Genomic DNA, 14,211 nt, shown 5'->3' with positions numbered 1-14,211 from the left:
CTTTGCCACATTGGTCTAAATGAAAGAAACCAAGTCATGTTTAGGTCTCTAAGCCGGGACATTCCAAGGATTTTAGATATCCGGTCCCGGTATCCAATGGCTAGGATTGTTTCTTCCCTTGTCGCAGGTGTTTTGTCTGTGACACGGTTTGCCATAGTGAAATAACAGAATCAAAAATAGGATTCCTGCCACTAGTCCCAAAAGGAGAGGAATTCCACCAAAGATGGAATGGACAAAGTCCGGAAAAATACCCAGAATGGCTTTAAATGGTGTTAAAACCCCCGAAAACACTGTCTTAAATACATTTGAGACTCCACTGGTATCAGAAATATTTAAGATTTCGTTCAGGATTTCTGCGAAATGTATGGGGGAATTAGTTGATAACAATGAATGAATCTCTGCCGTTGTCCTTGCAACTTGGAGATCATACGTTTCTTTTGATGACGTGAGCCTGGTCGGCGTCTGAAGGAGCACTGTTTTCATTCTGCTTAAAGTATCAACTCGAATGGAAGCAATTTTCAAATTCGGCCATAACCTTGCCTCCTTGTCTGGCATTGCGCTGGGGAACAATACACGTTCACAGCACATAACCTTCGCAGTCGTAGTTATGAGATAAGCTATTCCGGGCACCAAGCTACAACATCTGCGGTCTACGATTATAATGTAACTCCCGTTCGATAGTCTCCTAAAGAATGGTTCTATTTGTGTCGCAGGTGTGCCTAGCTGGTGACATGAAAGGTTATTTGAGGACCCTTCACAGGCTCCGTGTAAACTAATACCATTACACAGAAGTGTACCGCTTAGTGACATGGCACAATTATTGCCACTAAGAAACACTTTCCGGCCTTTATTACTGACACAAGCATGTGAATAGGGCAAGTTCCATGTTGACTTAATGTACCCTTTACCCAATTTTTCGTACATGCCAGCCTGTATATATTTTTGGCAATATTGAAACCTGAAAGTAGATATTGGAATATTAATTATTCCATGTATTATCCATTCACTGACAGGTCGTTCTGACATTGTCAATGGTAATCTCTCGAGTTTCTCAATGCTCAGGATTGTATAATCAGCACCCTTCTGTGCCATACTGATTTGTTTATCAGTAAGGTTAAAGATATTGAACAGTGACGTTGTGTTGATTAAACGCCAAGGCACATAGCCTGAACGCAGATTTTGTAACGTCCAGCCAAGTTGTACAATAGAACGCAATTGAGACTGACCGTGTTGTAACAACAGTAAGTCTTGCGATATTATGTCGATTGCTGAAGACACAATGCTGTCCAAAGAGTATATTCTGGAGGACAGAGTCATTAACCCATTGTCCACTACAGAAAGTGATTTTTCCAAATTAATACGGTCAATTTCCCGTATTCTCTCTGATGTTTCAATTTGAGTTATTTTCCAGGCTTCGTTATAAGCTGCATATACAGAGGCTGCTATGAAGCGTTTTTGACGCTGTTTGCGCGGTCCCATAATGAAATCACGCAAGTCAGCACCATCAGTAAGTAAAGTCAGGTGTTGCTTAATTTCTGCCAGTGTGGATGTTTGTAGCCATTGAAGGCAGAGCTTGCCCACACTGTACGTGGTAATTATCCCTGGGTGTTGTCTTTGGGAATATCTAGGGTCTGGCCTGGTCAATGTGAACCCTTGGATTTTGTTCAGGAATCTGTCTTGACAGTTATTTGTATCTGTGGGCCAGATCAACCACTTTTTCCAATCAGGATGTGTTCTGTTTTGGCTTAATATATGGTTTACGTCTATCTCAACATCTATAGAGCTATTACTGTTCATTGATGGCTTTGGAATAGACGGTTTGTTTAAGTCTTTGATTTTGGCCAGGCCAAGACAGGTAGTTTGTTGAACAGTGTCATTCAAAAATATAATTTGTTCTGGGATCATGCAGGCTCTAAACAATGATTCTCTACCTTGTACTTGCCATTCCTTTGTACCCCAAACACTTTTTACTTCAACATTTTTGTCCCAGTAATCAAAACCAAATGTACTCATTTGCTCAAAAAACGAGTCTGAATATATCAATTTAGTGTTTGTAAGCATGGTCTTTGTACCTGTCTTATTTGATAATTTGAAATAAAATGTTTCTGCATTGCTTGTGTTGAACCCTGAAAAATATGAATATTTGTCATAAAAAGTTGTTGAGCTACCTTTTGGAGGGGTTGCACAGTGTTCCCATTGATTATAATTCAAAACATTTCTAGGTTGTGCAGATTTATGCAGATAATGATTACTATAGTGATTATAGCAGAACATTTTATCATAATTAGACGAACCCTGCAAATAATCATGTTTTGTAAATTTAGCAGACATCACTAGGTCAGACATCATATTATTAATGCTTTCAACGTCCCAATCATCAGCAACTGAGCTTGGTTTTACAAAGTCACTCAATGAGATCTTGATTTGATGTGGATACTTCAGGATTTCAACCGGACCATAGATTTCATAATCAGTATTGTCCCATGCTACCCCACCGGGTATAGGATTGGCTGTGAAGTTGACTGAAGAAAGTTCTCTTTTCTCGACGTGTGAAGACGTGTGTGGTTTGAGGACCAGGTTGATTTTCTGGCTTGCTGTGTCCATTTTAGCATATTTTCCCTCAATGAAGTGTCCCAAACATAGTACCATGATGAGCCAAAGTATGAGGATTATTGCACCTAAGGCCACCCAGAATTCAATCCATGGAGAAATCAGATAGGTTTCTTTCAGATGTTGAAAAAGTTCCTTAGATTTATCTTTAAAGGTTTTTGTTGATGTTTGTTCCTTTGATTCACTCAGGTCTTCAGATGAATCACTGAAGTTGATGAAGTAACCGGATGTCGTTCTGTCTATTGTTCCTATTGTTTCAGGATTGCTGTTTGCTTTATTAGTGTGTTTTGTTGCAGCAGCATAGTCATTTGTTACTTCATTGTAGATTGGTGTGTCTCTGCTAGATGTTTTTATTTGGGTTTTTAGAGGTTTAAGTTCCATAGCATTGTTGCATAGTCCTTGTTGTTGTTCTGTTGGCATTTCAAATGTGAGTAGCCTCTTAGATTGAACCTCTGTGTTTGTACCAAACCTTGGTATTCTGCTACTTATCGGGAGTCCACTTGGCCTACTGTTTGTTATCGGCCACATGACTGTGGTTTTATTAGGTCGATTGATACAACCCTGTTCTCCTTTTTACCAGCAAAGGGCGGTAGTACTACTGATCTTGTCCCGTTGATAGACAAGACAGGAACTGCTTTTCTGTAAGAATGCCCAAATTCCTTCTTTACCGCGATCTTTTCTCTGACTAGATCCCCGACTTTTGGAATCCAGACAGGTCTTGCTGGGACAGGTGGTTTTTCTTCAGTGGTTGTCGGCTGTTGTTTCAACTTTATGTTGCTCAGGTCTTTCCTTTTTTCGTTTAAGTCCTGTAAAATAGCCAAACGATCTTTGATATCAAAGCTTTTTTCTTTAACCACTGAAGTCTGACTGTCAAGATCTAAGATCATCATTCTAGTTCCAAACAATAATTCGTACGGACTGAATCCCCTCAGAGAATTTCTTGGCAGGTTATTTAGACTACGTTGGACACTTATTAGATGTTTGACCCACCCAGCTCCCGAACCTAATACCTTCGCTGTTATAGATTGCTTTATGCCTTTGGTTTTTTCTTTACACCATCCCGTTCCCTCAGGTAGGAAGTGAGAAGAGTCCCGCTATGCTATGCTCATTTGGCCATGTTTTTTCATACGCTTTAGGGCAAGAAGAAAAAACATTCAGCCAGACGTAGCATGCCTCTAGCGTATATGCCATTATAGACTCGCAAATCTTTTTATAACAGTCCAGACATCAGCCGAGAGCTGGGGTCTTACTTCATAAGTGGAAATTCGTCTTTTTATGTTAATATAACGCTTTTTCGTGACAGGTATATTATTATTGTTGTTGTTTTTCTGGAGCGATGTGCCATGTTATTAGTCCTCCTCGCTCGCCACTGCGATCTCTATTGCAGTCTGGGCTGTTTTTTACAAAAATCTGATGATGCAGGCTCATGCCTGGCCACCAGTTCACTGATTGTAATTCTGCCAGAGAATCTTTTTGTTTAAGGTGTCTGAGACCTTCACCCATATGTGCGTCTGCTATTAACAAGCCTCTCCTGTTCGTGTTTGGAATCACTTTATCCCCCACTCCAGGGATTCGAGCAAAAGGGACTGAGTTTGCATCGATTATGTATGTATAATTGAGTGGATAGTTGATCGGTAGTGCTGAGCAGTCGCTTTTTGATGACGTTTTCACCGCCAGCATAGTTTCACCGTCAATGTGTTTTACTGGACGCTTTTTCTTGACTACGGAAGCCGATTCAGTTGCTGCCGTTGGGGCTTTTTTAGCCAATGAATTCCTTGCAACATGAACGCCATCACGCTGATGACTCAGTGAGTGTATCACGTGAGTTTTTGGTAGTTCTTTCTGTAAAAGAACTACTTGTTCCCAAAGCACTTTTTGCTTTATTGTTGCACCTGTGTCATCTTTGTAACCGTTTTGAATCCATTTCTGTAAATCGTTATTGTATGATTTGACGCAGTAATACGAATCGCACACAATAAGTGTCGGGAATTCGCGATCGGCATTATCTAGCGCCATTTTTAACGCTATTATTTCCGTTTGTTGTTCTGAATTATTTTCCACTGAGTGTGTTTTTGTAAGTAGAGTTCTTAATTTACCTCCGCGCCACACTTCTTTTACAATTTCGCATGTGGCCTTGTAAGTCAGCTCTCCCCAAACCGAGGGTTGAGCATGCCCGTCTGTATGTATTACACAGGCGTACTGTCGTAAAGGCAGAATGTCGATTGGCAGAGGGTATGTCATTTCATATTCTAGATATCTTAATTCCTTTAATTCTGGATCAAAGTAGTATTTTACTCTGTCCGTTGTAATTGAATTCACCCATTGTATCCATTCTGGATTCAACGCTGTTGTTGGTAAATTACATGGGGTTGTTAATGCCTCAAAGGCTGACTCCGCTGTTCTGACTGTGATACGCCTACCGTCAGCGTTGTCTTTTTCTTTTGTTATAGCCGTTTGAACTGCATGAACAATGTTGGCATTAATACTGAACTTCTTTTCAGCTTCTGTGTACAAGTGTGATTTGTATGCAATTGGTACCTTTTCTCCCTCATTAGAGGTCAGGTATGTGAATCCGCATCTTCCTGGGATGACTCGAATCACAAGATTGCGTGTGTTGTCACGTGTTTCTAATTTTGTTTTCATTAACATGTCTGTTTGTAAAGATCTCAAAATTTCTGTGTGTTTTTGAGTCCAATTGATTCTTTTAAAATCTGGTTTTATTAGATCATAAAGGGGTTTAACCCTTTCTGCGTAATTTGCAATGTATGTTCTTCCGAAGTTTAGGAAGCCTAGAATTGACTGTAAATTTTTTAGTGTTCTAGGAGCTTGGAGTACAGCACATTTCTCTAGGAAATTGTCAGCCAGGCTTTTGCCTTCACTTGATAATTCATATCCTAAAAACAGGACTGTTAGATGGGCAATTCTTGATTTTTTAAAGTTGAATTTGTAACCCTCTGCTGCGAACCCAAGTATTATGGTGTTCACGCTCTTCAAGTGAGTATCCAAGTCATCATCTGTTAGGTAAATGTCGTCGACATATGATAATGCCTCGTCATCGTATGTTTGTAGTAATTCTGTTACTCTCTTTGAGAATATTCCTGGGCTGTTCTTGTGCCCCTGGGGTAAACGGCAGAAACTTTTTTGCGAGCCATTTACCGAGAACGCAGTCAAATATCTGCTCTCTGGTGCTATATTTTGATAAAAGAATCCATTAGAGATGTCTAATGTTGTTTTGTATTTTTTGCGCACTATGTTATTCATTAGTGCAGCACTATGCGAGTTTTGCACTGCAAAGGTTTTGCAACATGAGTTAAGGTGTCTGTAATCCAAAACTAGACGATATGAGTTGTCTGGTTTGGAGACAGGAAACAAAGGATTGTTCATTTGTGAGGTGCAAGTTTCAATCACCCCCTGGTATTCAAGTTGATCTAGGATCTCTTTTACCTGTTTTTTAGCTTCTTGCTTAATTGGGTACTGCCTCTGTGCAGTAGGTTGTGATTTTAACTGGATTTTGTGAGGAGGAGATTTTTATATAAAGCAGGAGCTTGAGCTACTGCCCACTTTCTAGCAAGTGTATATTTTTTATGAATTGGAATATGATTTGAGAAGGCAGGCATAATTATTTCTTCACCAACAAAGCGGGGTGCTGAACTGTTCCTACAAGGGAGGTTAGAGGAAAAATGAAAAGGGCTAGACAAAAACTGGCGTGACCAGAGGTGTAAATGTGACACCTGTGGGCATCCCTTTGTTGGATGTATTTGCCTCACACACCCCGAAGGATGTCATGCTTCATCATCGGCGGTTGCTCCTCGTCGGGGGGGCGGTGCAATCCCCGACGGGCACACCTCAAAGAGGGGCACTTTGGCGGAGATCTTTTGTATCCAACTGCCCTGTGGTGAAGTGTGGGTGTGTGGGCGGGGAGGCAACTGAGACAGAGGTGCTCATTAAAATGCAGCAAGGGGTGCCGGAAACTATTTTATTCTGGTGGTCCCTTTGTTGCAGTTAAAATCGTGAAGGCAAGCTCACTCAGTGTCACCTCGTTAGGTAGAGTGACCTGTGTGGAGCTCTGGAAATAAACAAGTGGTCAACATGTTTCTCGCGAAAGGAATATTATCCAGCGATTCATCAGGACCTTACAAAGTGAAAAATAAAGGAAATGAACTCAATAACATGCCAGTGTCATGTATATGGTGTGATGCGGGTATGTTTTACCTCAATAGAAAGTCCTATGCCTGGAACATGAGAAAGAAGGAGATACACATTAATGGTACATTTCTCATTATAACAGCAAGGATTGTCAACGCCAGAATGTGAATGTAATAAGGCATGCTTAGGGCAGTGTGGGGAATAGTCACTACCTCTCCATGCCAGGTGGTTTCAGCGTGCAGTGCGTAGTGTACACACACTCTAAAACTATAAAGGTGGGGGAGTACAGCATTAAAAACAATATATAAAAAAAAAAAAAAAACAATATATAAAAACAGCAGGCAACTACAGACACACCAAACTAGCTCAAGGTGGCAACACGAACATTAATAGTGTGGGTGTCAACAGCTAAGGCTCAGTATGGGCTATCAGACCTAGGTGGCACACAGGAAAGTGAGAAAATCAGTGCCAAACTCAGTTGGAAAATCAGTGCCAAACTCACCTAATGGTTAAGGGCTAAATGCCACATGAGTGGTCGGCGGGTCGGCACAACGGGGTTAAGCCTTCAGGCTTGGCTAGAGAATGGATACAATTGAAAAGGTGAAGGAATTCCTCCAGATAAATCCGGTATGTTAGCAACGCGGTAGCGCTGCACAAAGGGTTCAGGACGCCGAGGTTGAAGCCTCCATGAGGTCAGGTCTCACAACGAGCCCCTATATTGCCCTCCTCTTACCTTAATCAGCCCGTGTCCGCGTCGGTTCACCTACCCATCTGCGCCGAGCTCGGATAGATGGGTAGGGATCGCGGTGTTTGTTTTTAATGAAGCCCGGTTCAGGAGTTTGCGAGCTATGCTCACTTCTGCTGCGCTGTCTAGCATTGTCTGAGCCCATTCTCCGTTTTTCAGCTGTGTTCCCAGTATTCTCGGCATCTTTGATTACTTTAATACTGGCTACCTTCTTTTTTGGAAATTTTAACTTTTTATTTGGATGAGCAGGTTCCTTGTCTTTGGACTTGACGTGCTCTTCCCTGTGTTCTGATCGTCCTCTTCTTTCCGATTTCTGCGAGGAAGTCTGAAAAGATTGAGAGGGACATGTATCATTATCTTGATATCTATCAGGTTTCTTCAGATTATCCCTATTTCTAAGGTTGTATTTTTTCCCAGAGGGCTCACTTTGGGGAGACCTGCGTCCTTGGTTCGGAGATCTTTCTCTCTGCCGAGGAGACCTTCCTCTGGACTGGAATCTTTTTTCTTTAGGATTGGATTGTTTGTTTCCATCCCAGCTTTTTTTTTTGAGTGTTTAAATTATTTTTAATAAATGCCTTTTCAGGACTTTCAATCAGTTGGGGTTTTACCGGTATTCCACCCAGACTATCTCTTCCTAGTTCTTCATAGGATTTCTCTATGATTCTGGCAATTTCAGTTGGTTGGTCTGCTATGTCTGTCTCTTTTAACCTTTGGCGGATCGCCACGTTTGCTGCTTCTCCCTTTATGTTGGCTAATAATATAGCCGAGACCTGCTTGAAGTCTTTCAGTAATTTCATACCAAGAGTTAAAGCGGGTTCTGGACCATATTCATCTTGAATCTGTTTTAGCACATCTGGTATTACTGACATGGATGGTACACCATGTGTTTTTGTGTATATGGAAGCAAAGACTGTACCCCAAGTGTCACAGTCCTCCACGTGTGGTGCGATTCCCATTGGAAGACAGATAGTCAGAATCCTGTGTTTTTCTACCGGGGTGGTGTCTGGAAACACCGCCTCTATTTGAGTGATTTTTTGTGCTAGCCAGAAGGGTATTTGTTCCCGTTTTGCGGGTACTTTACCCAGACAGGACTGTATGTTCTGTGGTGTAATTTTATTTGTGTTACCCTGATGAGGGTTCAGCTGTGGAATTTTACTTGCTGGTTGGACTGTTGAAGTTTGTATTACATATTGGACTAATTGTCTATGTATTTTGATTAGTTGTTTTAGCTGTATTAAAAGATCTGGTGCAGGCATTTCTTCAATGTCTGGATGTGGTGTATATCCGGCTAGGACCGGCCACGTTGCTCCTGGTCTACCTAGTGGACCGAGCCTGGTGATGTGATTATTATGTTTTAGGGCGCCATGAAACAAGAGCAGGTGCTCTTGGAATTTGAGTGGTATTTCCACCTCCTCGAAAGGAGTGTAGATATCCGGTGGTTCCTCTATTTTATAATAGTGGAACTCTTTTGTTACAGCGTTTGCTGCTGGAAAGTTTATCCATGAATAGAATACCTCTGTCTGCCGATATTCGTGTGCCTCAATTACGAATATGACTGTACCACCTCTCGATGTCAGTCCATTTTCTATAAGTTTTAAGGTTATAGATTTCCTTATGTTGACCGGGATGAGTATTATATCCGGGTCATTTTGTAGCAGTGTATTATCAGCTACTAGGAGTTCAGCTGCTAGTCTAACTGTCTCCCTTTCATCATTACTGTCTACCATTTTACCGACAGGAAGGTTATTCTGTTTGTTTGCAGATCAGGTTTCTATGGAAACAAAGATTAGATGCACAATATTTTGGAACAGTGTATCCTTCAACGTTGACTAAACCAAGAACCATACATAGGAGTCTCCTCCTGCGAGGTTTGGCGGATATAACCTTTCACCCACTCCAGACGTCTTTGGAGTATTATGGGAAAAAAAGGGGTTCTGTGTGAAAAAGCACGACTGAGTTACTCTAATGTCTTGCGTTAGTTTTATCGCCTATCCAAACACGTTGGGCGCCATGTAGTGTAGTTCCTATTATCCCAATAGGCTCTGCGCATTGGAATAATATCTTCAATAGTATAGACCTAGGGCAGAGGTTAACTAGGTCTTCTACTGACGATATTAGACTTAAAGTTTTTGGTTTTGCCAGCTAGCTCAGAGTTCACTAGAAACTTTCTCGAATAGGCAAGGAGGAGTTTAACCTCCCTGGATAGACAAGAAGGGATTTCGTTTCTGACAACCATAGAACATGACAACTTTGCTCTCCCCTAATCAAGAGTGTATCTCTAGAGTCGTGTGAAAACAAAAGACAACTTATTTCACTCAGTCAGTACGTGCATTCTTAGTTTCACCAGATTGTAGAGAAAAGGAAGAGACGGGCGTGTTCAATAAAAGATGGTATTTATTGATCAGTCTCTTTTCTCGTACAAGAGAAATGAATCGATATTATTGCGATACTTATGGTTAAGTAAAGTGCATACAATAAAAGCAGGAGTATAAAATAATACTGCAGAAGCATTGATATGGTTTCTAAGCCATATGATATTTAAAACTGATAAAATAGATACATACATATATACATTTGACTAATCGTACTCAACTGGTGCTTCTAACCACGCCTACCCCAGTGTACCTGACCTAAGCCTAATACGCGGGCGGTAGTAGATAAGTAGCAGTTTAAGTTAAGTTTGTTTTGCCAAGGGACTGACTCAAGAATTCTCTACAAGGGGTTGTTCAGTTCTGTACCTGAGGTCTAGAATGATTGAGGGCTGGTATCTCTCGTCTCTGGTCTTGATATTCCAGCTGCCTGCGAGGGCTGCTTGGAAGCGCCGGAGCTGGATTTCTCTGTAGGAGAAAAGCAGCGTCTCGTTCTCAGCGCGTCAGGAAGGCGGGGCAGCGCGTGTGGGCTTTGCTCTCTGCTGGGCTCCTCAGCACGTCTCGCTGCTCCGATCTTGTCACCACCGCGTGTGTTTGCTTAAGGCAATGTCGGTAATATTTATACCTGTAAGGTGCCGAGATTGACGTAAGGATGGACATGGATACGTCAATAAGGATGTCATACGAACGGGCTTGTTCGCACATTCTTTTGCTGAAGTTCTCGGTGAAATTATGTTTACAGTGAAAGCAGGCTGCAGGCAGCTCTAAAGGGTAATAGGAGTGTGCGCAGCTGGCCTCCTCAATAGGCCTCATAGTAAAAAGGAGTTCGGAGCTTTAGTATCTTCTTAGTCCAGCAAAAGATGCAGGGGGAGTGGCCCCTGGCCCCAACCGGCCGCGGACGGGGGGGAAACGGGCTTGCCTTAGGCGCGCCTTCGGCGTGCCCGCTGCGCGCGTGCACTGCGTGGCCGGCGTAGGGTGCTCATAATAATACGGATACATCACAATATTATATATATATATTATATATATCATGTATATATATATATATATATATATATATATATATATATATATATATATATATATTTATATATATATATATATATATTCACTGAAACAATCATAGGTTTCAGGGAGGTTATAGTTAGCTGGACATTATACTCTTACAAAACCATAGAAATTCGGCCGTTATAGCTAGTTCAGCTAACTATAACTCGCGCACCCGCAATGCACTGCTCATGACATCATATATTATATCATTCATGACATGGTCAGTGACATCAATCATAACATCACTGATGATGACATCTCAAATGACATCACTGATGACATCATCCAGTGACTGTGTGTTTCTGTAAAGTTTAAATATGTTTTATATGTATTCCAAGGTGTATTGAAGAATGAGTGAGTTCTTCCGAGTCACAAGATGGCTACCAACACTTCCTGGTTTGGAGTGTTGGCAGCCAATCACAGTGAAGCTCGTGCTCGGGAGGGGTCGCTACTCCACCGCTTCCCTAGATATCGAAACTTTTTCTTTTTCAAATTTCTCAGGAACTATTGAAGGGAGTTACAACCTTTAGCAAAAAGAGATCTTTCCGAAACAAGACCTGCCTTTTTGCCAAATTTGGTGTAATTCCGTTCAGCAGTTCAGGCTGCAGCTGTGTCTAAAGTTTCCAATGGAAAATTACATGGGGATAACATGTTTTGGGACCCCCCTATTTTTCTCAGCCCCAGCTTGTCGAATCACTGTGAAACTTTCAAGACAGGAGCTGACCGGAGCGGCACACTAGTTATATATATATGAAGCATGGTCATGTAATCAAGGCCACAGGGCGTGGCTGAAAAGCGTCATGGGCAGCACAAGCTTGTAATAAAATGTACCTATTAGCACCAGCAAAATCAGAGTCCATATCTGCTTTGTGCACAGCTTGCACTCAGATTGTTGTATATATATATATATATATATGTTGTGTCACAATGTGATCCCAAACCATGCGAGAGCGCTCAGCAGTGTGTGCTCAGCCCAGGGGTCGGATCCTGACCCAGGGAAATTTTTTCAAACAAAGGAGGCGGCACATCAGGAATTGATTTAAGTCTTTTTATTCAAGACTTCACCCCACCAACGCGTTTCAGCCAACACTGGCCTTGCTCACGGTTGGTTAGTCCCTCCTTAGTGTTTGTTTATATACTATCCCACTTAGAGCCATTTAGGAGGCATTGTGGGATTTGTAGTTACAGTGTCCATTTGTGAAAAATAATAAAAATAAAAGAAAGACAATATTGTGCTTTTTAAATAACTGCACATTGGTGACAAATAGTTCACTGGGGCTGTATTCTTATCACGAATTCTTGGTATAGTACCCAAGTCCTAAAAGCATGTTCTTCATTGCTGTCTCAGTGTTCATAATTTCTGGTATAGTACCCCATTATCCTGACGAGAACACATTTACTATTCAAGATGAACGTGCAGATCTTCTCCAAAGTTCATCCCTTTCGGGTGTTTCGTTCTGAGTCTGACTATCATGCGAGATTCAATTTGTCGCAGTCTGCGAACCACATCACCACCTCTCTCCATTTTGTCCACCATCTTTACACCATAGAAATGCATTTGTCTCCAGTCTCCATTTTGGCAAATGCTCATGTGTTTTGCTGTCGCATACTGCATATTAGAATTTTTGACTGCTCGGATGTGTTCCAAGATTCGTTTTTTTAACATGCAAGTTGTACACCCCACGTACTTCAGTCCACATTTGCACTCAATGATATATACAACATTTTTCGAAGTGCAAGAGATCTGTTGTTCAATTCTCATTAGTTTTCCATCTGGTTCCTCAATCATTTTCATGCCTTTGCCAATTTTGCAAGCTTTGCAAGAGTTGCATGGTGTGAACCCTTTTCGTTGATTTTGTAGCCAATTCGTCTTCTGTTTCTCTTGAAAATAACTTCGAACCAACAAATCTTTAATGGATGTGTTCTTTTTGTACGTTATTTGCGGTGTTTCACCGAGAGCTGTTCCAATGTCTGGATCCCCAGACAGTAGGTGCCAATATTTTTTCAATATGCGTGCAATTTTACCACTTTCCTTACTGAAAGTTGTGATGAATCTGGGAGGTGTGTGGGTTTCAGATTTTTTAGGCTGTTCCATTAGTGTTTGTGTTCTTGTTTTCAAATCAATCTTTCTTTTGCATTGTGTCAGCACTCTCTCTTTGTAACCTCTTACTCTGAATCTGCTTTTGCTCTCCTTTATCACTTTTTCCGCATCTGCCGGCACAGAGCAATTTCGTTTCAGGCGTGTAAACTCTCCATAGGGTATGCTTCGTAACAAGGATGTTGGATGGAAGCTTGTGCCGTGGAGCACACTGTTAGTAGCAGTTTTTTTACGAAAGAGAGTTGATTCCAGTTTATCATTCGATACATATATTTTGGTGTCCAAAAAGTCTATTTCCGTTGTACTGGTGTTACATGTAAACTGTAGACCAATTTCATTTTGATTCAGTTTCTTAAAATAAGTTTGGAATTGATCATTTGTGCCATGCCAGATAATAAATAGGTCGTCGATATAACGCACCCACAATATTATTCGGTCCAAATCATGTTGATTCTCCTCATTCCACTCCACAGTCTTCTCCCACCACCCCATTGTGATGTTCACATAGTTGGGAGATAGAGAAATGCCCATGGCCGTATATATATATATTACCTACTGGCGGTCGCCAGTAGGTATATATAGTTAGGATTTTTTCTCTATGGGATTTTTGAAAATTCTATGTCTAATAACTTTGGTGTTTGTGGACGGAATTGGCACATTTTGTTTCTGAGCAGCCCCTGAAAATTTGGGGGGGTTCGTCAAGGGGGGGCCGAGAAAAAAGGGGGGTCCCAAAACGCGTTTTTCCAATGTTAATTTCCATAGGGCGGTTGGCCTCACTTTTAGCCCGAACGGCTGAATGGATTTGCACGAAACTTGGCAAAATTGTAGGGACTGGTAGCCCGATGTGCCTTTGCTAGGTCTCAATATATGTGCTCCAGTGGATTTTGAGAAATTAACGTTCAAAAAAAGATATATATCTGTAACAGCGCACCGGGCAGCGCTCCGCTACGCGTACTTTTCGCGTTACGGAGCTTTGTGAAGCGAAGCTGATTGGTTCTCCGGCGTCTGTAAACATTCCAAACAGTCCATAGCGGCCGCCATCTTGTCTCTCGGTAGGATCGAGAGACAAGAGGAGGGCAAAGCGAAGGGGCAAATGACCATAAGGGGGCATAGTAGATCCTCCCTGACCCCCTAGGTTTGATGTGGAGGTTTTAAAAGGGCCCCGCGGGGCAAAAAAAATAAATAATAATAAT

This window comes from Lissotriton helveticus, chromosome 3_1 (assembly GCF_964261635.1).
Source record: "Lissotriton helveticus chromosome 3_1, aLisHel1.1, whole genome shotgun sequence".
In the NCBI taxonomy this organism is placed as follows: Eukaryota; Metazoa; Chordata; class Amphibia; order Caudata; family Salamandridae; genus Lissotriton; species Lissotriton helveticus.
The sequence above is the reverse complement of the archived record's forward strand: the minus strand, read 5'-3'. Positions refer to the sequence as shown.